At 41.3% G+C, this 23,453-nt stretch overlaps 1 protein-coding gene across 1 annotated transcript in view; it reads right to left on the bottom strand.

The window, feature by feature from the left end:
• The window catches only part of LOC125698371 (protein FAM169B-like), a 262,140-nt gene that overhangs the window by 153,996 nt on the left and 84,691 nt on the right, over nt 1-23,453 (bottom strand). The window contains exon 13 of the mRNA XM_048956594.1: nt 7,905-8,021. The gene's annotated coding sequence lies outside the window, so the exon portion shown is untranslated. The remainder of the gene's footprint in view (nt 1-7,904; nt 8,022-23,453) is intronic.

Below are 23,453 nucleotides of genomic sequence, written 5' to 3'. Positions count from 1 at the left end.
ATTGCCTCCAAATTAAAAAGGGCCCTTAACATCTTTTTCGGTGCAAGTACAAACTAAGACACCGTAATGATTTTCATTGAGAAGACAGTGCATAAAACACATCACAGCAACTTTTTTGAAGTAGTGGAGGACAAAAGGCCACCCATCTCTAATTCCAATGAAATGACCATTTTTACCAGCATCCTTCCTGGTGAGCAGGGAGTCAGGGCAAAACTCCTCCTCAAGGGATCAGCACTAGGGGTCCCTAACCTTTTCACTCTCTGTGTCCCACAGTACTGATAAAAGGGTATAGAAGTTATACTTCACAAAACACAAACAAGCATGGAATCCTTTCGAAAGTCTCACTATGCTATCAAAGGTGAATCCTGAAGACATGTATATCCCTGAGCTGTGACTTTCAAGAACTCCAGAAAATTTCAATAAAGTAGGGCTTATGTGACTGAAAGTTTGTATCTTTTTTTCCCAACTGTATCAGTTATCAAATAAAAGTTATCCCCCCTCCTCATAGATGTTTCCTCGCATACCTGTTACAATCTCCATAGCTATTGTATTACTACTACTACCTTTACAAGCAGTAGAAGCATCTTTACAATGACATCTGCCAGTATCACCTGACAGATAAAATCACCAAAGTCCATCTGGAAATGTTGCTTCTTCCCGTAATATCTTTGCATCCTCCATGAGATTTTCTTACAAAACTTGGTAATAATTTGTTTAAACACAAAAAGTTCAAGATTTATACGTTATTCTGACATCTACTGCATTCATACTCTCTTTGGGGTCCTGTTAGTTGAGTTTCATCATTAACTAGGTGGAATTCTAGACCTCCAAACCTTGCAATGTTGTCATTTATTGGAACTTCCCTGATGTAACAGGCTACCTCTCTCCATACACAGCGGCAAAGACACCTTCCTGCAGCACACACAGCTTATCTTATATTCCCAAAGGGAAATACGCACTACAGAACGGAAAACCATATTGCGACTTAAGTAATCTACAGACAGCAAACAATAATCCTGAAATCAAACCACATTCTGTCTTTCCCTAGGAGAGCACAGAACTGGCAGAACAAGAACTGAAAATAAAAAGTCTTTGAATTCATTGCTAGCTCTCAGCCATCGGGGACACGTGGCCCTCTGTCAGCCTGCAGCTGTCCAACTCTGCACCTCTGCTGCAGGGCCAGCACTGGGAAATGGCTCTTAGCAAACCCACATGGCAAAACAAAACAGCGAGGACAATGAGGACAAAGAGCAGAATTTCTTCACGTTGTCAATACTGCATCAGGCTCTGAGATGACGTGCATTCAGTTCTTGAAGTATTTCTGCCTGCCTGCTCTGAGTTTTGGTGTGCCTATATCCAACCAGTACAGACAAACCCGTAGAGAAGCTCTGTCCCCACCACAGTTGAGAGATTGCCCTGGGAAAGATCTTAGAGGCCCTGACATCTTTAGCCACAGAATAAAATTGTTTCACTGCATATTGTAAGCTTGCACAGGAGTAACCTTTTTTATTTGATTTTAATCTTTTGTTTTTGTCATCGAAAAACACAATGGTGTTTGAATTGGACACACGTGTGAAGTTAGGGCAGAGCACTGTCTCCTTTGAGATCTTCCCAAGTAAGTTGCCAGTAGTGGCAACTAGATTCAGAATTGCCAAATTATGCTACACGTATCACTGCATGAAGCCATTTTAGAGTGACTTGCTGCCATCGAAGGACTCACTGCCTTTCATCTACATGTTTGGTTACGATTCATGCCACCTCTTGACTCTGCACTCACAGTACCACGGTATTGCTCTCCTTAACATCAGTGAGATACCTATAACAACAAAATACTTCAACTGAAGCCCTCAGCTCCCGTTGGAGACAAAAATTCTTACTGGAGGGTGAAGGAGGTGGCAGAAGCAGAGCTCCCTGTTTGTGTTCAGCATCCAGCAGGATGAAACCCATCAATGCTGCTTGGCTTCCAGTGGTTAATGTAAGTGAAGGGACTCCTTTCCTTTGAGGAATCCTTGTTAAGCCAGCAGGAACTCATATGTTACAACTGCTTCCCTATTTCTACTGCTTTTTGAGAGCACCCTGGTCTTTGCAGAGCAGCACAAACCAACACAGACAACTCTTAATGTCATACATGGCAGCTCCAAATGCTTACAGTTTATGTAAAGCTATAGAGCCAGTGTGATAAGATCTAATTACCAAGCAAATTAGTAAAAAACAGCTGTAAGTTTTGCAGAAATGTCTGGAAGTGCAGAGTAAATGGCCACAATTGATAGAGTTATTGCACAGGCATCCTGAGGGCACAGTCTGCAGCACTTGAGTCCTAACCAAAATCACTGTCAACAGTTGTTGTTTTCTCCATTCTGTTAAATGAAAAGCGCACGAAAATGATCCTGCAAACAGCCGTTTAATATTCTCATGCACATGAACTGCAATTATCAGCAGAAGCAACAACAAACCCTGCTGTAATGTGTTCATGGTTAATCAATTCAATTGATCACTGTTTATTAAATAAAAACCTGCTCTCTAAACAGTTCTTCTCTAAATGGCATGTTTGGAGCTCTTTTATTTCACTAGCTTTCTTTAGGGAAAAAAAAAAAAGAAAAACAACAACAAAAAACAACAACACGATGCGAGGAAAATCAGATCGATTAAAGCTTTTAATTTAAATCCACGCTAAGCGAAACGCTCGCAATGTATAGTGCCTTTACAAAAGCATTAGCTTAAAAGGGGCTTGAATCACACTAGCCACTCCCTGGAAGAGCTACACTGCATGTGATTCGTTCCTATTTTAAAGGCTTTCAAGCCATGTTAGCATCAGCCAGCGTATTTATCCGTGCAAGAGACAGTCATGACCAGGTCAGCTCAGGATATCAGGAAGTGGGCCGTTGATAATGCAGATTAGGGGCCATGCTTTATTCACATCAGCACTGTTGCATTGATCACTCCTATTTGGCACCTTTAGAGAGCAGATCAGAGATCAATGAATCCCAGGCTGAAGAGATGCTGTAGATAACAGAAATCCTCTACAGTCAGTTATCTCCCTACAAGGAATAACAGTCTTGCACAGAACTGAGCGCTTTAAATGTACATAGACTATACACTACATTACAAGCTCAATGGAAGACTGACACCAGGACAGAGCCTGGGCATAGCCCAGCCCTGAGCTAATCTACACAGTTGTATGCAGCACCAAGAACTTCCACCACTAAGCCAGAGTCCTCCTTGCCCTTCGGCTGCTCCAAATGGTACAGAAGGGAGGAGAAGAGGAGTGTTGACACACAAAAATAACCTCGTGGGATTTAATTAAGACTACTGAACCTGTGTCACTTGTAATTTATGGCAGATTTGAACCCATGCTCCAGAGGGAGAAAATGAAGGCATTTCCAGTACATTAACTGACTTCAATAACAAAGTCAAATCTGACGTCCTGTGACCCTCGAGTGAACGAAGACTAAGGAGTCCCTGTTATCCCAATTATTTCTGACTAGATTTGTGAGATGTTTGCACTACCGTGGAATCCAGCCACAACCAGGTACCTGTCCTAATGGGGGAAGTGCAAAGCCTCCCCATGCCACAAAACCCTTGCGAGAGCATTAGAAACCTCCAGCAAAATTGGGTCATTAATGGTATGTTCCATGGAGAAAAAGGGATGTTGGGCATTTTCCCTCCCCCGACAGCAGGCACCTGGCCTCCACAGGAGCTAAGGAAAGGCTTACAAATAAAGCTGTGCAAATAACCGGCTTTGCCTTTTATGGCCAAAGTGAAAAAATAAACTTAGCAAAAATGCTTTAGGTCAACTAAAATGTTTTGTTCAGCCTCATATCAGGTGTGTCACCTTTCATCCTTTGGGAGATGGGAGGAAGGGTGAGAACATGCTTTATAATTGGGCAAAATGAGGCACATTTTGCAATGGGAAAAAAAAAAAAAAAAAGGCTAAAATGACTTCTTTGAATCTATTTCTCTCATTCTTTTCCTTTCATCCAGAATTTATTGCTAACTATGCTAGCAACTTTCAAGTAGGTTCTGCAAAGCCAAATCTATCAGGGCTCTCAGGGACGTGGGGAAAAACCAGCGAAATCTTCCTCTCAGAATAACTTCTACAAAGGTACTTTGGGGAACTGAACAGCAGAAATAACTTCCTGTTTTATTATTATTTTTTCTGAGGAGCCAGAGTAAATGAATTCAACAAAATGATACTACAAGGAAGACTTTTCATGAGATGAGACAGATGTTTTGCATGGCTGCCCAGCTCTGAAACCAACAACAATGCCAGCGAGGCTGAAAGCCACAGCAGTAGCAGCAGCCTCTCTAGTCTGACCTGTTTGAGAGAAAAGGGATTATTAGGGAATAAAATTAAATCCTTTCGATATAGGTTCCACAGCCACTGAGTTTAGCACGCAGATGTCTAGTGACTGTGTTAAATCCATCTTTCCCCCTAGGCTTGCTAGGCAGCATCAAATGAATTCCTGACCATGCTGATAAGACAGCTGACAGTGTGTGGGGAGGGGAGGGAGGCAGGTAGATCCGAGCCAGGAGGACGCCGTGGGGAATGCTGCCCACACAGCAAAGATGTCCCAAGTCTGTGCCTAAACCACCAGCCTTGCTCTGGGAGCTCTGACAGACACACCACTTAAGGGTGTGTTTTTCTCCTTTAGGAAATTGGCTCTCAAGTTGGGATAGAAGCAATGCCGCATCAAAGCTGCTCATAATTAGGTACAAATTTTGCTTGTAGTTCAGCAATTTATACGGATTAGCAGCTGCTGACCTTCTCAAGGCCCCCGAATGGCAGGCTCCCATCCCTGGTCACAGAGTGACCTCTAGTGTCGCCTGCAGCACGCACACGGAGCCGGCGCAGGGCAGGCACACAGATACAGGCAGAGGACAGGCACAGAGCAGGCACAGGGACAAGCAATATCCCCTGAGATGATGCACGAAGCCCAACCAAGACCAGCTTCTCAAGTGGGCTAAAGTGGTGCCTTCCCCCTGATTTTACCAGCAGTCCATTTAAGCCAGCTGATGGCACGGTTCCTAGAGGCTTCTCCATCTGTGCTGCACTTTGCAGAAAAGAAGCACCAAAAAGCCTAATGCTTTTGACCTTGGTCCTTGCTGTGTCTTCTGCTTCCCTGCTTGTGAAAGCAGCCTGTTGCTCTTGCTAACTGCTACATGGGAGTATTAGAATTTTTTTACACCCTGGCATACTGCCATACTGGCTGTTACTGTCATCACATAATTTCACAACTTCATTTTACTCCGTAATAAACGTTACTGCAAGTATTTTGAGATGGATCGAGTACTGAGAAAGGCAGATTTTCACTACTGGATTGAAGTCAGTGTTGTACAGATGCTCCTCTGGTATTTCCTGTACTTTTAGCTACTTCCTTTTGTCTCTCTCTTTTACCCTCATCTATAAGCACAACACAGTGCACACCACGTTCCGACATGCTGCCTTATTTTACCAGCAGACTTCCACCATCCACAAAGCAAAGCAGCCAGTGATACCCATTTCTTACCCCATGGAACTGAGGTAACACTGCCTGATTTAACAAATAAAATAATCCAATTTTAAAAGCATCAGAAAACATCACTCACTACACAAAAGAGTTGAAAAAACAAGTGCCTATTTTCAGCAGGAGAGTCTACAGAGTACACTGGTACAGGCAAAGTGGCTTTTCCAGGCAAAATGAAAATATGAATTGGAACAGTGTGAACAACGGGTTTGGCATTCCTTGCAGGCCATGATTATCACTTCTCAAATTACCCACAAGCACAGCAAACCAAGTGAAGCAGCACATCACACTGACACACAGCAAACCGAGGCCTGCAGGAAGCTTCAGAACACTCTGTTCTCAGCTAGGGGAAAGAAATGCTGTAGATTAGGCCTGAGAGAATGACCCTGTGCTCAACATTACCTGTTCCCATTTCAGAATCACAAAGGACAGAAAAAGAATCCACTGTTTAGAAAAGAAAAAATAAAAACTTGTAACACACGGGGATAGAAAATGCAATAAAAGAGTATTGCATATAGCCTGGAATAGATCTGGATTTTGTTTGGTTCGGTGTTCTCAGGGACCAGCCCAATAGGCCTTGAAGTCACTACAGTAGTTTCCATCAGTTTCAGTGAGCATTTAACTCACCACCAGTCTGACAGACCTATCTCCAAGAAACCTCAAGTGCCACTGCATTAGGAAGAAATCTCAGATGAAGGAGAAAGCAGGTCTGATGACAGCTGAAATTAAGGCTTGCTCTGCACAGGACACTGAGTTCAAATGGGAGGGAGAAAAATAAAAGGATGTCTGAAGACTCCCTGACGGGACATGGATTCTGGAATAACAGCACAAATAATCTGCATCCATTTTCAAAGGGCAATGGACCCCACATGTGAGCTTCCAGCAGATAATCCTTAGTTATTCCTGACTGGTATCTCCTCCTGTAGACAAACACTCACATGTTAAGAGTGAGGCACAGTGTACTGACAGGAATAAACTGTAGAATTCAGATATGTTTGTTAAGGCCAAGACAAGTGTAAACCTCAAAGATAAAATTAGGGAAAGTTTCTAGGTGTAACTTCTTGAAGAGACCAGGGAGAAAGCTAAAATCAAACATCACCGGACAGACAACTATCAGTAACCCAAACAACAAAGAGAGGTACAAAAGGCCAGAGGAATTGCAGCCCAGATGGTGGTCACGTGAAAAAAACCACATTCCACAGATTGCAAAGCACTTAACTTATTTTTGATTATAGAAGACAGAAGGATGGCAAAGTTAAAAAAGAAATGTGCTTGGGCCACAGTCATCACCGATACAAGCCAGTTGTGGACCTCTCTAATTTGATCCACTGTTTCTTGCTTTATTTTCCCGTGAAATACTTTAGATGTTTTAGATTTGGCAACAAGGAAAAAAAAAAGTGAGACTTAGAGTAGTCTGTACCAAAGTCGATACTGCAGGGAGGAGTGGGATATTTTTTGAGAGACAGAAATTCTAGGAAATGTTAAGGTGGTCAACAGTTACTTGCTACATGTGTCCCTGAGGAAAAGATAAAAGTTACTGTGAAGAGTGAAGCGATAGCATTGCAGCTTTTTTCAGCACTGCCTGAGCATCAGTGCCCTAACAGGAGAGAAAAATCACCGTGTCAGGAACATCTTTCCTCTTTGTCTTCATTAACTTACATTTTGGCTGCACACTCCAGAGGTGTGCAGCAGAGAGGGATATACAGGCTGAAAAGGGCTCAGCTGGAATTGCAGCCCAGTTCTGCTATAAAATGACTCAAACTTCATTAAATAAAAGAAACCTGCTGTAGCCCAAGGATTGAGAGACTTGCAGTTTCCCTTGCTCCTAGGTTAATACAGCAAAGCTGGCACATTGATAGAACACTTAGCAGGACAGTGGGATGTGTTGAATTTAAATGAGTCTTCGTGGCTGGTAGGACTACACTAGGTGCTTCATACATAATCTGCCACTTAGAGGAAGAGAAGAGAATATAGCTACAGAAGGAAGAGAAAGTGTAAAAATCTACAGTTGCACAGTGACATAGATTTGTCACAGAAAATTGAAGATTGTCCGGGCCTAGGAGTGAGAAATTAGAGGAAACAAGAAACTCCACATCATAGTCTAGAAACAGAGGATCTTCTAATTTAGATATATCTGACTGTAAATCAGTCCATTATAAAAAAAATCAGATATGCCAAGAGGACATAATCAGAAATCCTAAAACAGATAGAGCTCATGTACTATATCCAGTCTGCAGCACATTTGCTGGACAACTGAATCACACAGCAAATCATTGACTTCCAGAATGCTTGAGCTGTCATGGATATGTTCACATGCTCAATTCACAGCTCAACTGCAAGTCGTGCTACACAGGTGCCAGGCTTCAACCACATAGAGCAGATGATGTCAAGTCACGATACCTGCCAAAAGCACGTGAGGTGGAGTCTGTCCATGAGTTCCTAATGCCCATGAGTTGAAGTTTTGTACTTGCAGAACAATGTAGCAAGAGCTGCTGATCCAGGAGTGCCGTCAGACATCTGGAAAACAGAAAATACAGTGAATGCCTTGTTAAACGCATAGCCTTCTGCCAAACGAAAAGCAACATGACAAAATCAGTTCTGGTTCCAAATCAGTCAGGTCAGCACTCAAGAAGGGACCTTAGCCATTGAGATATCCAGCCTTGGACTAAAAATACTGAGCAAGGGCCTGTGTTGTAATGTGTTCAGTTGGGAAGGACTTGATGGGGATCACATGAGCCAGTACCAGTACAATAGGGGACACCAAGAAAAAGCACACGTCCAAAAGCTGGCCTCTTTACAGGCTTACACAATAGTCTCCTGCCACCAGCTAGGCATCTCTATAAAACTGTACCTTAGGCTTGAAGCTGATTCTTACCATCCACAAATAGGCACATGGGGCTGTGACCCCAGAGAGCATTACATGGCAAATGGACTGCCACAGCTAACGTGGCAGACCTCGTAGGAGTCTGAATTGGCTTTTAGGAGGTATTGGCCTTTTAGAAGGTAATGAGCCTACTCTGTTTTGGAACAAATTACATACATAAGGGCAGGAAAGCCATTCTGGAAGTCCTTTAAGCTCTTGAGAAAAAAATCTCAGAGCAAGGAACATTCTCTGAAAACTCTCCCAATAACTTTACACTGGTCTGGAAAGAGAGGCCAAGGTTGATACCTAGCTGAGAAGATACTTGAAAGATCAGATTCCTCAGACGTGGGGACACTTCTGGAAGGGAAGGGACCCATGCTAGAGAGACAGACATCTCTGACATACCAGACAATAATGTTACGAGTATTTAAAATCAGGAAGGTTGAAAGCAGGCTTTTAAACTCGAAAGCAGTTACACAGAGAACACAGCAGAGGATAGAACAAGTCAGACAGAAGTACAGAAAACAGATTAGGTAGCATTTGAGTGAAGTGCCACAAGAACCAAACCAATGATAAAAAAAAATCCAGAAGAGAACAAATGAGAGAACTGAAATGCCTCCCAGGTGAGAATATCAATTAAATGGATATTTCAAAAACTTGAAAACAACCCGTGAGTTCCCCCACATCTCCCTAACTCTATTTATGCTGAGACCAACAAACAAATAAATAAATAAATATAAATCAGGCAAATACTGTGTGGTTTCCACTGTGTATGAGAGAAGACATTCTGGGAGAAATGCCCAATGGCTAATATTTATTCTAAGCTAGATGCATCAGCAGTGTTCTGGCAGCAGTATTAAGGCACAAAAACAGAATTTGTGCCTGGGTGCACTCAGTTCCTCCCCTGGGAGACACTGCCACCTTTAACTACCGTTTGGGCTCTGCTCTGCGTGCACAGTTCATCACTGCTGAATACAACACGCTTTTTATGCTATCTGGAGAACAAATACTACATGCAGTACCATTTTGAGAGACAAATTCTAAGAGTTTTGGGAATACATTAATTCCATAAGTGGAAATAATAGAGCAAGTAAAGAAGCTAACATATCAGGGTGGGAAATTATTGTTAGGCTCAGTCAATCAGCAGGTATTCTGCTTTAGGAGATGAGAAACTAACGCTTACTTTTAGAGGGGACTGACACAGTGAACTGAGAGCCCACAAGTTCACACTTCCATACAGGCATATGTTTCTACCTCACCTCTCACTGACAAGAAAAAAACAATCTTTTGGGAAGTTTCTCCATTTTGTTTCCTTGCTTTCTGCATTCCTTCCTGTTCAGTGGCCTGAGTGGAGCTGAGCTGCCCTGTTTGGTTCCCCTGGAATGAGAAGCTGCAAACCCTGTGTTACTCTCTCAGATAACCAGCCTCAGCCCCTACAATGTGAGCTGGGGCTGACCTGTGTCTTGGAGGTGTGGAAGTGATAAACTGGGCTCTGTCTGGATAGCTCACATTTCCTTACACAGTCACCTACTTCTTCCTCCTGGCCCAAGATGTGACCTACATCACTCCTGAGAAATGAATTATCGGAAGAAAATATTCTTAGAGCAGAACAGCAGTTACTTAAGCATCACTTTTTAATGCCTATCTGCTTTCAATCTGTGTCTGTATCAGTGTGGGGGTGTTTAACACAAAACTGTACAATTCCTAGAGTAATTTCAAGTACAAATTGTACCAGATCCACAGAAAGAGAGAGAGATCCCTAGGAGGTATTTGGGCAACATAACCAATTCATACACAGTGTGTGGGTGTGTGAGTATGCAAGCGAGTACAAAAAAAGCACATGTACACACACACCCACACATCATGCCAGGATGCTGCAGAATCCCACAGACATCATAAATATAAAAGCCTGCCTTTTGCATGCATTATTTCTGAAATTTCTCAAGCCCTCCTGTTTCACAACGCTGAATTATTTAAAACGAACGTGGAGAAGCAGGATTGCACTTTAAAGAGGAGGAGAAACAAACATTACCTGTATGTGAGCAAATCAGATTTTGTTTCATACTCAATTGCTCACAAAGAAAGTTTATAACCCTGGTTTGACCTTACCCAGAGCTGCAATTTTCCAACTCTCACGGTGACAAAAGTAGTTGAAACCTATATATGAATACAGTGACAGCAGTTTGACCCTGGCTTGAGTTAAACTGATTTTTATATCTAAAGACAACAATCACTTTTTGTGTTGTCAGAAGTAATACGGGGGGACAACAGTATGAGAAACATCACAGCACGGGGTGCTACAGACTGGAAAAAGCATCTCCTTGATGGGGTCCCCTGGTCTCTGGTGTGCCCCTGGTAAAATGATCTAAGTGATTCTGGCCCATTGCCATGAGCCCTCTTCTTCGCTGTATGTGCAGAGAAATGTGTTACAGCATTATGAACATGTCACTGGAACTGTTAGCAGCACAGAGATAAAACCTCACTCATCTTTAGTGCAGTGTGTAGGAATGCCTTTCATTCCTTTAATTATTAAGCTAAGTGAGCTAACCTCAGTTTCCCAAAGCCAGTTTAAACCGGACTGTACCCTGCAGATTCATCACTTATGGGTTGCTGATGAAGAAGAGCTTTAAAAATATTTTGGTCTTTTCCTCTAGCTCTTTCCCACTTGCTTGTTCATTTATTTTAATTCCTTGGACTCCTAAGCCTTTTGAATCTGAGGACAGCAAACACCTCGAGTGAGCTGTAAGCAGAACTGGCAGCCTCACCGCTTATCTGCTGCTGGCATGGAGCCCCAGCCCCAGCGTGCTGCATCATCCCAGCCCCACTAGGGTGCTCCCAGGAAACAGTTCGTGAAGCCTCCTGCACCTCCTGTCTGAGCTCAGTGCTGGCACAGCTCTGAAGAAGGAATGGCCCTGCTGCAGCAAGCAGTGTGCCTGTCACCATGCCTGGAGCTGAGAAGCATTGGGTCGCTCAGGAAAACTCCAGCAAACACCTCTATCTCAGCTTCTGCAGCCCAAGCTGTAGGCCCAGAAAGAGGCATGGGAAATAAAGAAGAGAAGATACGAGTTTGGCCTGAAAGTTTCTTTGCATTTATCAATGCAGCATAAAGCAGCTGTCCTATGCCCAGGGCTGCCACCTGCAAAAGTCTGTCCTCTTCTCCGCCCAGCTCCTTTGGGCTGTCTGCCCACCAAAAATGACCCTATTCACTCACTTGGAGGTCAGAAGGAATACCACTCTACTGAAGGAATGCAGGTTCAAAATAAAGAGGAAATCAAAATAAATCTTTGGCATATAGGCCAGTTTAAATCCTGATATTTGTATAATGAAACACACGATATCAACTAGACCAAAAGAATCATGAGCATTCAGGGCTCTGATTTTGCTTTTCAGACTGGGTGTAAAACCCTGTGTTCCTTCCAAATCACATGTTGCCATCTGTCTCTGCTTCTCACCATCTCCATTTGGCCACATGCTGCTCTTCAGGGCATACGAAATCATCAGCCAGTAAAGAGGAATATTACGTGAGGATTCCTTCTCCCTGTACTCTTTTTGTGCTTCCCAAAGTCTGTCCTCTTCACCACCCCTACCCTACCAACAAATGTGACCCAGAGTTTGAACTTACTCCAGGATTATGGTAGGTCAGAATGTAGATCTGATTCAATTTTACTGATGTTCTGTGGATACCAGGAAAAGTTGGGAGAAAAAAAAGACAGGTAGAGGAGAAAAACTACTGTGCAGGTAGTGAGACACGAGAACCTTTGTTTTAGGAGAGAACAGTGGAAAAAGTAAATTTACAAATTCAACATCTACAATATGGGGCATATACAGCAGATGAAGAAGATAGTGTTTCAAGTAAAAGCAGTGCAGTGGGACTGCTAAGAGCAATCACAACTGGAAGGCAGAGAAACACCCTGTACGTAGGTAGAAATTAATGTTCTGGCTCCAAAACTGAGCTCAAGGTCATCAAAGTACAGAGTACAAACACAATTAACAGCTATGCTAGTTTGTCTAATTTCAAATGATATCTGACCCCCAGAAATTACAGGTCCTCAGGTCAGTCCCAAAGTTCCCTACATGCTTTGTAACTTCCCCATGGTAGGGCTTTCCTCCTGTCCACCTGCCAGCCATTAATCAGGATAAGGCTGAGCCCAAGACACAGGGAAAATTCACTCCAAACCCCATCCTTCCCAGGCAGCTCTCCAACATCCCTCACCTCCTTTCCTTCTCTGTGCCTTCTTGGCTCCTTTGCTGACTAATTTTGCACTGAGAACACACTTCACATCTCACAAGTGGTCCATATCACCCAAGGCAGGTGCTGGGAGCACAGAAAAGCCATGGGGTAGTTGGTAGCTGGCCACTGTCACCTTGCATAGGCTTGGCCACTGAGTTAGCTGCTACTGAAAGCAGCCCTCCTGCTCCAGTGCCAGCTGCCAGGCACAGCACTGATTCTATTTACTACTGCAACACAGAGGCAGATCTGGAACCCAGCACATTAAATCAGCAGTGGTCCAAGCTATTTTAGGCCTTATAGTAAACCAACTCACGCACATTCTTTTTATTATTCTCCCTAATTTCTCCTGTGCCTCTTTGCATATGTTAAATTGTGTTGGGAAAAAAGATTAACACAGTGTCTGCACTGGATTTTTTTCCTCTCCGTTTATGCTGAGAAAAGGGGGAAGGCAGATGCTTAACCCCCAGCAGGAGCACACCACTGATGTTAGCTTTGCAACCTTCTCTTCCTTGCCAGTGTTCCTGTGATGATCCTCCAGGCAATCTGCACAGAGAAGGCTCTGGCTCACCTGCAGTCCCTTGCATCTGTGAGATCAGCTGCTTGGTGGCACCTCATCACTGTGAAGGGATGAAGCTGCTTCATCTCGGCTCCTGCCGAGTTCTGAGGTCAGCAGAAGTTGTGAGTATCTGCTACAAGGGGAAGCAAAACGCTGCTCTGTGAGTGGCAGGGTTTCACAGCCCTGCTCAGATGAGAATGCAGCTGGAGATGTAAGCCTGGAGCCCCTGCCTATTACCACAGACAGAATTTTACTTGCATGAAAGGCACGTACTCCTCCTTCCCAACTCCTGCTTAGCTAGGAACCATATTCCCCACTTAGGTAGTCCTCATGCCTACAGCCTTTCAGTGCTACTAATTATGCTTGTAGCTAGAACTGCACAGCTCAGCTTTCTCTTCCATACTGTGCTGCCTCTATTGAACCTTACTGAACATTAACCGTGTTGTACAGGGTTGAGGAAAAAGTGTGGAAAGCATCTTACATATCACGGACATAACTTGCAAGGGGAGAAACAAAGTGAGGACCAAAATCAGCCTGCAGAATTTCAATCAGTGCACAAGGAAAAAAGAATCTGAATAAACTTTTGGATTCTCAAAAGATTTTCCTGGCTGCCAGAAAGCTTTTTAGAGCCTTTTTAATGGAGAGTTACTTCAGAAACAAGAGGCACAATATTTTTTCAAGAGGAGAACTGTGCTTTAAGAGATTTCTTTGTATTTCTGAGTCACAGCATACCTGCCTTCTATCGATCTACTGCACAACTGGAAGAGAGCCAGCATGCCCCCATAGAGCAAGCCCCCACCAGAGCAGCATAATGCTTCATCAAACACTGGCCACCTATCCATTGTCATGTATCCTGTATTTGTCACTAGCCAGATCAATCTCATGCTGTTCAGCACATTTTAGGAACCCAGGCTAATAAATCATTTAAGTGCCTCTCACTTCACAGATGGTAAGTGCAGTTCAATGAAGGTAATTATAAAAAAAAATTACTTCTGGAGCAAAAAAATCAAAACATGGGAATATCTGTCTAATAGAAAAGGCTTGCAAAGAGATTTGGGAGTTCTAATAATTCTGAGGAGCAGGTTAAAGGTCTGAGAGTCTGACAGTAGGTTTTCCGTCTGATTGACTGAATCGATCCTGTCCTCATGTAACAGCTCTGAGAACCCTCTATCTAGGAGATTTTAGGTCCTGGAAGCACTGCAGAGGAATAAACTATACCAAGCCTCCTTCTCTCACTCTAATTTTTTTTTCTTTTTGCAAACATAATATCTATCACTAAGAAGATGAGGTGATAGAAATGTGCAAGTCCTGTAGGGAGCATGGAAAACACTAAAGCAAGACCCAAATTCTGGTAACAGTGGCACATTCAAAGTAGATTCCTAGATTTCTGTTTGATTTTTGATCTTGGATTTCAAGATGACACGCTACTGCTCTGTCATCTCAACTCATCACTTACATTTATCTCTCTAACACGATAGAAGGAAACTCCTTAGTTATTAGATGATGCATACTAAGGGAAAAGATCCTTCTCAGCCAACATTGCTGATAGGCAGATTCACAAATGGTCAAAACATACTCTCCAGCTGGGAGGCCACACCAAGTGAAGTCACCCTTGTCCAGGCATTAAGGTCACAGCTACCACCGTCTCAGCCATGCATAACTAAGGAATGGGAGCATGATAGACTGGAGTGAGGCCCCAAAGTTGATGAATGAACTCAAGCATCCGTCATTATGAGGAGAGGCTGAGAGCTGTGTTTGTTCAGCCTGAAGAAGGGAAATCTCAGGGGGAATCTTGCCCATGTGTATAAATATTTAACTGTGGGGAGTAAAGAAGATGAAGCCAAACACTTCTCAGGACAGGAGGCAATAGGCACAAACTGAAATACAGAAAATTCCATTTTAACACGTCTTTCCACGTAGAAAATACGTGCTTTCTGGACAGCAGTTCCAAAACATCATTTTTAGACAATCTTCATCATTCCTTTGAAAACGTTTGTTTAAAGGCACCTTTGTCAGAGTCACTGCACTTGGTGCTAAAGAGCTCAGGTGCAGCTTGTTAGCAACAGCTGAACAAGCCTTTTTTATTTGCCTACAGCTGCCCCAACTACGTGACAATGGGGCAGGCTGCCTTAGCAAGACAGCATCTCCATTTATTCTGAAGGGCAGTCATATTTGATGCTCATCAAACTACTGGGCTAGCCTTCCACAGCTATTCTGGTTCATGTCTCCAACCATCTCTATGTCCCCTCATACCAGCTTCAAATCTAAGCATAGAAATGCCTCATCTTTTACAACTTCCTTTATTAGCACTACATAACAGATTGAGTTCAGCCAAATTTGGGTTTGCACAGAATTAGTGCACCAAGTACTACTGAGATAGAGACTCAAATACTAGACTATTGGGTTTATTTAAATACGGAATGGGAAAACTTGTTCCAGAAATGGACAAAATCTCTCTAAAGTTCAAAGCAAATTGCAAATAGTTGAAGTCCTCTACCTTTCTCTTTCTCTCTTTCAGCTCAGTGATAAATTCATGTCCTTCAATCAATTTACAAAGTTTTCTTACTGCACCAACGTTTGTATTAAGTTATACAACCTAATTTTCACAAATCCATTTGTTTTTGAAAAAAAATAAAAACCACATAAGGCCTTCACATAAAGCCTTCAGAATCTATGATGTTTACCTTGTCCTTTCTATCTAGCAAGTTGTGATTTTCATCTTGATCCAAAGACATTATGTTAACTAACCCAAGAGTAAAGCATTGTTTATAAATCTCTAGCAAAATATAAGTGGTTATGTCTCCTCCTTACAGCTTTCAGAACAAAGAACACTTTTGATTGCAATTCCAATTTGAGAAGCCTAACATTTAGTCATGCATTCAAAGAAACCTTAAATTGTTATATAAAGACATACAAGCCAAATGTAAAACATGATTCCAGGAACTGATAGGAATTCAGAGATATGAACAAAACCACTTGTGGAATGAATACCCTTCTTACATCTTAGAATTTCAGCTGGATCTTAATAACAGCCAATCACAAAACCTTTTTTATTATGAAGAATCCTACCAGCAGTATAAAGTATGCAATGCAGCCACAAAACACAAGAGGTAAAATGAGGGCAGTTTTGGTGCAAATTCACACTATGCTGAACGCAAGAAGAACTTGCTATACCACCAAGACCTTGGAACTGATATTTTTTTTATACACTCATACAGACTCAAGAGATTTTACCTCGAGTTCCTCCCAGGCTTTTGAGTACACATCCAAACTCAATCAGTAACATTTTGAGAGCTAGCTAATATGAGTTAGCATAAGTTTTCTGATTTCATAAGTGTCTGAAGTTTTCCTGTTCAGTTTCACTGAAGTCATCAACTAAACTAGTGTATAAACCAGGTAGCCCTGAACTCTTACTCCCTCTTCCACTTTGACAACAGCTTCAATTTAATTAGCACCTTATCATGCTGAGACATCTCAAGGCACTTTATGAAGGATGTACAGTCATACAGTCCACAGTGCCAAGGTAACAAATGAAATCAAGTAAGAAAAAACAAGAAAAGCCTCAATTTCGATTTATAGAGGAAAGGAGTAGCAAAGGACAAAAGAGGCTGGACTCTCAGCAAACGCACACCAGTTACTGAGTTCTGTTCTCATTTGCCCCAGTCCACGAACTTCAGCAAAAGTTTCTCCTCTGACTTAATTAATGTTTTTTTCATATTAATATTTCTATACATTGGAACTTTAAACAAATATCTAAGGAAGATAATCTGGAAACAAAGGTTTGATATTTCTGATTTGTAACCCCTTACCCTCCTTTAAAATCAGCTGCAGAACACTGTATGTGTGGAACTAACTAAAACCAGTAAAAGTAATCTATTGCTCTCATCGCTTCTATTTGATACTGTTGGTCAAGAAGAAACGGATGGCACATCTCACAGATGCTCAGATCTGTGAAGCATTATGATGAGTGAAGCCAATACTGGAAATGACATCCTTTAGATGAGAAATTCAACACTCATCCCATCTGAACTCCTTCTAATCATCCAGGTGGATACTGAAGATAGCACAACACTTTTCACAAAGCACAGGGGACAACTCCAGTGTCTTGACCAATATTCCCTACTCAAAACAGCAGGGCTTTATGTCATAGACAATGAATAGTCACGAAACAGATGCTAGCTCTTGTAAAGATTTATTAACATTATTAATCTGGATCATGGGATATATTCTGATGTTCCTACTCATGTTCTGCTCAGGTGAAACTCCCAGAAAATGCTGACAATTTTCTTTTCCCTTTACCTGACTCATTATCTTAATAAAAGCCCCATTTCTGGAGTGTGCCACAATCAGAATACATTCAAGTACCTTCCTTTCACAGGGAGGTACCTGAAATGGAAAGAAAATCATAAGATATTGGGACTAAGATTTAAGCTGGGGAACTCACTCAAGTTTGTCCACTGGGCCAAAGTGTTATTAGAAACCCTGGTAAGGAAATAATAGTTAGAAATAATAGAAATAAATAATACTTTTTAAAATCACATCATGAATTCCTTCTCTCATAAAAATCTTTGCTAGGTATTGACCTCAGTGCATTTTATAATGCATTGCATCCAGTTGCATTAACAAAAGTGATATCTAAGGTATTAAACATAAGGTGTCAAACATAAGTAGTAACATTCAAAAAATCTTTTTTTAAGGAAAGAATATTATTTTAATGACATCAAACACAGAACTGTAAGAAGATTGTGTGTGCTCTGATTTGATTTTAAAAAAAAGAGAGAAAATCAAGAACTCAAGCATCTCCCTGACGTGTAACATTGGACCAAATACATTAGATGTGAAAAAACAAACCTCACACAAAAAAATAAAACAAACAAAAACCTGAAACAACAACAAAAAAAACCCCACAACAATCAAAAAGGGGAAAGATGAAGAAATGAAGCCCACAGTGTGGTCCTGTTTGAGCAGTGAGTGTGAGCACACATTAAGCACAATGCTGGAAAGGATTCCAAGGCAACAGGGAAATTACAGTTTAAAAGCAATGAGTAAGAATCCCCCTGCTTTAAATATACAAAATACTAATAAAATGCAACAATGTCATTAAAAAGGAATATATAGTAAGGCCACAACAAGTTACATTTTCACCAGAACCTACTGATAGGACTGGAAGAACCATGTTTTTAAACCCCATTGCCAAAGTTTTTGATAATATGTAAGGCACACCGCTTGTTGCCGAAGAAAAAACTACCCTTGAATAAAATTCTGTGCTATTCTCTTCTCCCTTTTGGCTTCTGTGATGCCCTTAAACAGAGAATGTATTTTAGTTCAGAAAGATCTACTGGCCTGTCAACTTTCAAAATATCCATCAAGCCATTTTTGTAACACACTGGGGCAAGGAAAGGGGAAAACAAATTTGAAGGACTTGTCAAAGCTCAAAGTAATTTATGAAGTGAATGGAAAGTGCCTTTGACAGTAAGAAACTACTTGCCATGAAACTATTTTGCAGTGAAATAAATACTGTCAACTGAACTGGGATGCCAAACTTCTTCCCAGCATCCTAGCAGGGGGCTGCACAATGCCTTGCTCTCCTTTGCACCTCACTTATGCCACTTGTGAAAGAGGACTGCTAGGTTTCCAAGTGCAGAAAGCTCATCAACATTAATCTGTGCAACAGTTTCAAGGAAAGGTAAGAGCTATCCTCGCTCTTGCTCTCTGCTAAAGACACACAATGTCCTTATTTAAGGTATGGCTCAGGTTACAATAGCACACAGAAGAACCAACAACAGAGCCCCTGTTGCATTTGGCGCCACACAGACACGTAATGAAAGACAGTAAAACCTTGAGGAATGATGCTTTAACCACACAAGATGACACAGGCAGTGTTTACCCATTTTTGAAGAACAAGAACTGAAATTACTCAAAATTTCTGGTGAAAAGTGGGAGTTGAGCCCAGTTTCTCTCCAAAGTGTCTAAATTACAACTTGATCTAAGTAGTACCAAAACATCACACATAGCAAAAAAAATATGAGCGGGGTTAATGAGAATTAAAGAAATAGATAAGGCAAAAGTAGGTCTGGCTAAAAGATACCATTTTGTCTGGAAGAGAAAGAGCTCTTTGTTGAGATGTGGTTTTTAATAAAAAGAAGTTTGGATAGAACTGTTGTTTTCCTGGAAAATAAGATGGTTTTGATAGTATTATAAATAAATAGTTTCTATTTATGATGAATAACCAGTCTCAACAGCATTATTTGGCAAACACACTCTGCTAAGTACCCACTGCCTTATTATTACTACTACAGAAATAGATCTGCACCAGCATTGTCATGGAGCAGCCCAATCTTCCCCAGCCTTTTTGGACTTGAAATGCCCAGAGAAGTGGAAAAGGGGTCACGAAGTGGTTGCTGTAACTCAATGCAGGTATTATCCAGCTAGCACTGAAAAGAATTGACAAGAGTCAAGATGAGGGGGCTCACAGAGCAGCTTAAATCATGAATTTGTGGATGGTTCCCAAACACAGCTGAGACTGGAAAAATAAGTCAGCTTTGAAAAGAGAAGTCAGAATCCTTTTGTAAGACCAGTGGCACATGGCTGATTAGAATTGCAGGCAGCATTTTCAGGCATTGTTTGTTCATGTTTTGTCTGTAAATCTGAAAACTGTAATATCTCATAATCCCAAGGAAGATTCAGAAACAGAGGAAAGATAGTCTGAATGGCCCATTTACAATGACTTCCATTTCTGAAGCCCTTTATCTTTTATCTCTTTCATTTAATCAGTGGACGTTATTAATGGAAACAACCCCGTGTTTTATTGGTCCAGGGTTGCTTCTTAAAATTATTCAAGAAATGCCACTATGCAAGTCATCTTATTCAGCTCAGTAACAGTGAGACTAACTCTCAGTGCTAGCTGTAGAGCTAAAAAAATTGTCTTTGCCATGAAAACTTTGTGTTTTCAAATCCATTTTAAATTGTGAACATTACCTTAGGCTACGTCTTTATTTTCAAGCTCCAGCTCTTTATCTTTTTAATTGTTCAAAAATTCAATGTTTATAATGAGTTTGATCAGGTTTGGGTGACTTTTTGTGTTTATCAGCCTAAGGTCAGAGCTTTGGATGAGTGCCTTATTAGCTTAAGGGTTTTAACAAGCAGCATACGGGCTGGGTCTGCCCCTTAGTAGCAGAAAACTCAGTGTCATTTAATATTAAGGATTTTGGGGGGGATCCAGTTGTGTTTTGTTTGCTATGGAATGAATTCTCCCATAGTAAAATGGAAAAAAAAACCCAGAGCATTGAGTCCACATTTAGGGATGTACTGGCAGCAAATTGTACTAGTTACAGGCTTTTGCATTTTTACAATGTTCTGCATGCAAAGTGATGAACCAAGATAAACAGTTGCAGATGTCTGAAACTAAACTTCAGAAAACAAATTGAGTTTACCTAGTGCTTTGAATATCTACACTGCAGATGTTTGCTTGGTTAGCAGGTCTTCCTGAAACAGTTCAGAAATTACCGCCTGTAAAACTGGTTTGGAGATGCAACCTGCTAAGATCATTAGTACATTCCCTCTAAAACAACATCAGCTCATTTTCAAGGACTTGTGATCATGAAGTAATTGGAGCTTTTGCCTTCATCTTCTTCCCAGTTGCCTCTGTTTCTTAAAACACAGATGAAGAATAACGTAGTAAGGGAGAGGAGCTGCTCACCCTCACATCACTGAAATATTGCACAAATGCTGAAATGGAGATATTAGAGAGGACTTGTAATTAAAACCCATACGATCCAGATTTGAATCCCATTTTTCCTGACAATTTTTTCTGACATTTTTTTTCCTGACATTTTTTCTGACAATTCATGTCAGAAAGGATATATTAGAATGGAAAAGATTCAGAAAGGCATTATGAATAACTTCTGTATAGCAGAGGTTTGGAAAAGATATGATTTAGAAATTATTTTAGGGGTCAGTAAAATCAGGAGTAGTGTAGAGAGGTTGGACAGAAATGGACAATACAGCACCTCTTCCAATATAAGAATGAGAGGCCATTAGGTAAAACCTGAAAGCAATGTTCAAACAAAGAAAAGGAGGTGGTTGTTTACATAAATGGAAACAGATGCGGAACTCAGCCAAAGGCACTGTGGATGTAAAGAATTTACATGATTCAAAGGGAGTTTAGGCTAGGATTTGGAACAGAGTTCCAAGTCCAGGCATTCTGATTTCATCCGCCTCTTTCTGTGACTCCAGCACTGCAGCCAGCCAGTGCATTGTTCGAAGTTGGCAGCATATCATGTGAATCCAAGTCACTTCCCTTGTTCTTTCTTTTAAACGGTACCTCTGTCTCCTGATTATCCAAAATGCCAGAGCCCGTGTTTATGAAGAAGCGGGTTTCCTTTTTTCAACTTTGACCTGTATAGCAGCTCCAATATTTGCAACTTAGAGGCCACATACTGATGTAACAGTTATAGACTTCAAAATAAACTTCAGCAACCAGCAGCAGACTACTGGTATTCAAGCACGAGAAGGAGGCTTCACCAAAACAAAAATGACTTAGGAGAAGAGTTAATTCTTCTCTGAAACCATAAACTCATTGAAAGGTAGCTAGAAACAAGCCCTACTAAAATGTCACAAGAGAATTGCATTGGGGTGGCATGTTTATATAGCAACAAATAGATACAAAGGAGAATAAATTCTAAAGTAATAAATCATTGCCCCTTCCTCATGAAAGCCCTTTACTATTATCAAGAAGTTAACTCAGTTAATACAAAAAATAGGCACAATTCTCTGCTAAACTTAAGTACCCTTCCCTGTAGCTCCAGAAGGCAGAAACTATGGGTCTTGTTCCATATGTATGCACATTCAGAGAAGACACTGCCAGGTTATTTTCATGGACAAGAGTTCATGACCAAAACAGTGCATAACCCAGTACTGCTCATCACTGGGAAACTCAAGTCAGGTTATTCAAGACTTTCTATGATAAGTTTAATAACAAAGAGCATACTGAGCCCGAAGCAAAATAGCGTCTAGGTCATGGCAGGATAACTTCCAGTCTGCCACAATAGTTTCATGAACTTTGGAACTATATGCAGGGAGGTACTGAATAACTCAAAATTGTCAACTATTCCTAAACACAGTATTTTTCAAGTATTTGGGAACTCATAAAGCCATTTTCATTACGGGGCTCAAAATGATTTACTATTCTCTCACACACAGTACTTGCAATATTGCACAATTAGTATCAAAAGATGCCTTTTGTTACACAAGTATCTCAGTAATGCAGGAAGAGAGATGGAATATTTTGTATAGATTTGAAGGGAGGGGGAGGGTAAATAAGATCTATGACTAATAAAGCACAAATAAGTTTTGAACAAGCATGCCACATTTTCCCTGCTTTATGCTCCGGGGGATGTGAAGCTTGTTCTGCTCCCTAGACCATTCCGTGCCTAAGGATCCAGAATAAAAATATTTATTCCTAACATACATACTCTGCTACACAATGCAGAAAATGTATCAGAAAAAGAGCCATGACCAAGAACAAAGGTAGAACACAAGATATATTCCTGTATGTGTCATCTTCTCCAACCATCAGCACAGAACTACAGAAGCGCAGATTCCAGGAGCCTAATGGTCTTTATGGCTCTCTCCTGGATTCTCTCTGGAAGTTCCCTGAACTTCTTGAACTGAGGAGCCCAGAACTACCCACCGTACTCCAGATATGGTCTCACCAGGGCAGAGAAGAGGGGAAGGATCACCTCCCTTGACCTGCTGGTCACACTCTTTTTAATGCACCCTAGCAATCTCATTAAATGGTTCAGGAGTTGATATTCATCCACAGCATTTGCTTCTGTAACCTCCTATGACAGAAAGTTCCTGCAGTGAGTGAGAAAGCATTTCTTTTTTCTGCCATTGATTTCATTGATTGATCTCCTTTAAATCACTTAGTGTAAAAATAAAAAAGGTACCTGATGGGGTTCCAGAGTGACACAACTTGCCATAATATAGCCTAATGTGACAAGCTGTTGAAGTCTGAAGGAGAAGATATTCCCAATTCCAGATGGATATCAAGGGTGAACTGTGACAATCTGAGGTCTTCCGTTCACATTTCTGTGATAAAGGACTGCCCTGTCAACTCATCTTCCATTTTTGTCCTTCAGTACCAGTAGCTTTCAGTTAGAAGATGGATGAAGCAATTTACCACTTCAATATTTACTTTGAATGAGAAGATCTTTGATGGTACACACTCCTGCTGAAAACTGTGGTGAAGAAGTTACAACAGTCCAAAGTGTAGAGCCCAGTTTACACCTGTGTGGC

This window comes from Lagopus muta, chromosome 10 (assembly GCF_023343835.1).
Source record: "Lagopus muta isolate bLagMut1 chromosome 10, bLagMut1 primary, whole genome shotgun sequence".
In the NCBI taxonomy this organism is placed as follows: domain Eukaryota; kingdom Metazoa; phylum Chordata; class Aves; order Galliformes; family Phasianidae; genus Lagopus; species Lagopus muta.
The sequence above is the reverse complement of the archived record's forward strand: the minus strand, read 5'-3'. Positions and strand labels throughout refer to the sequence as shown.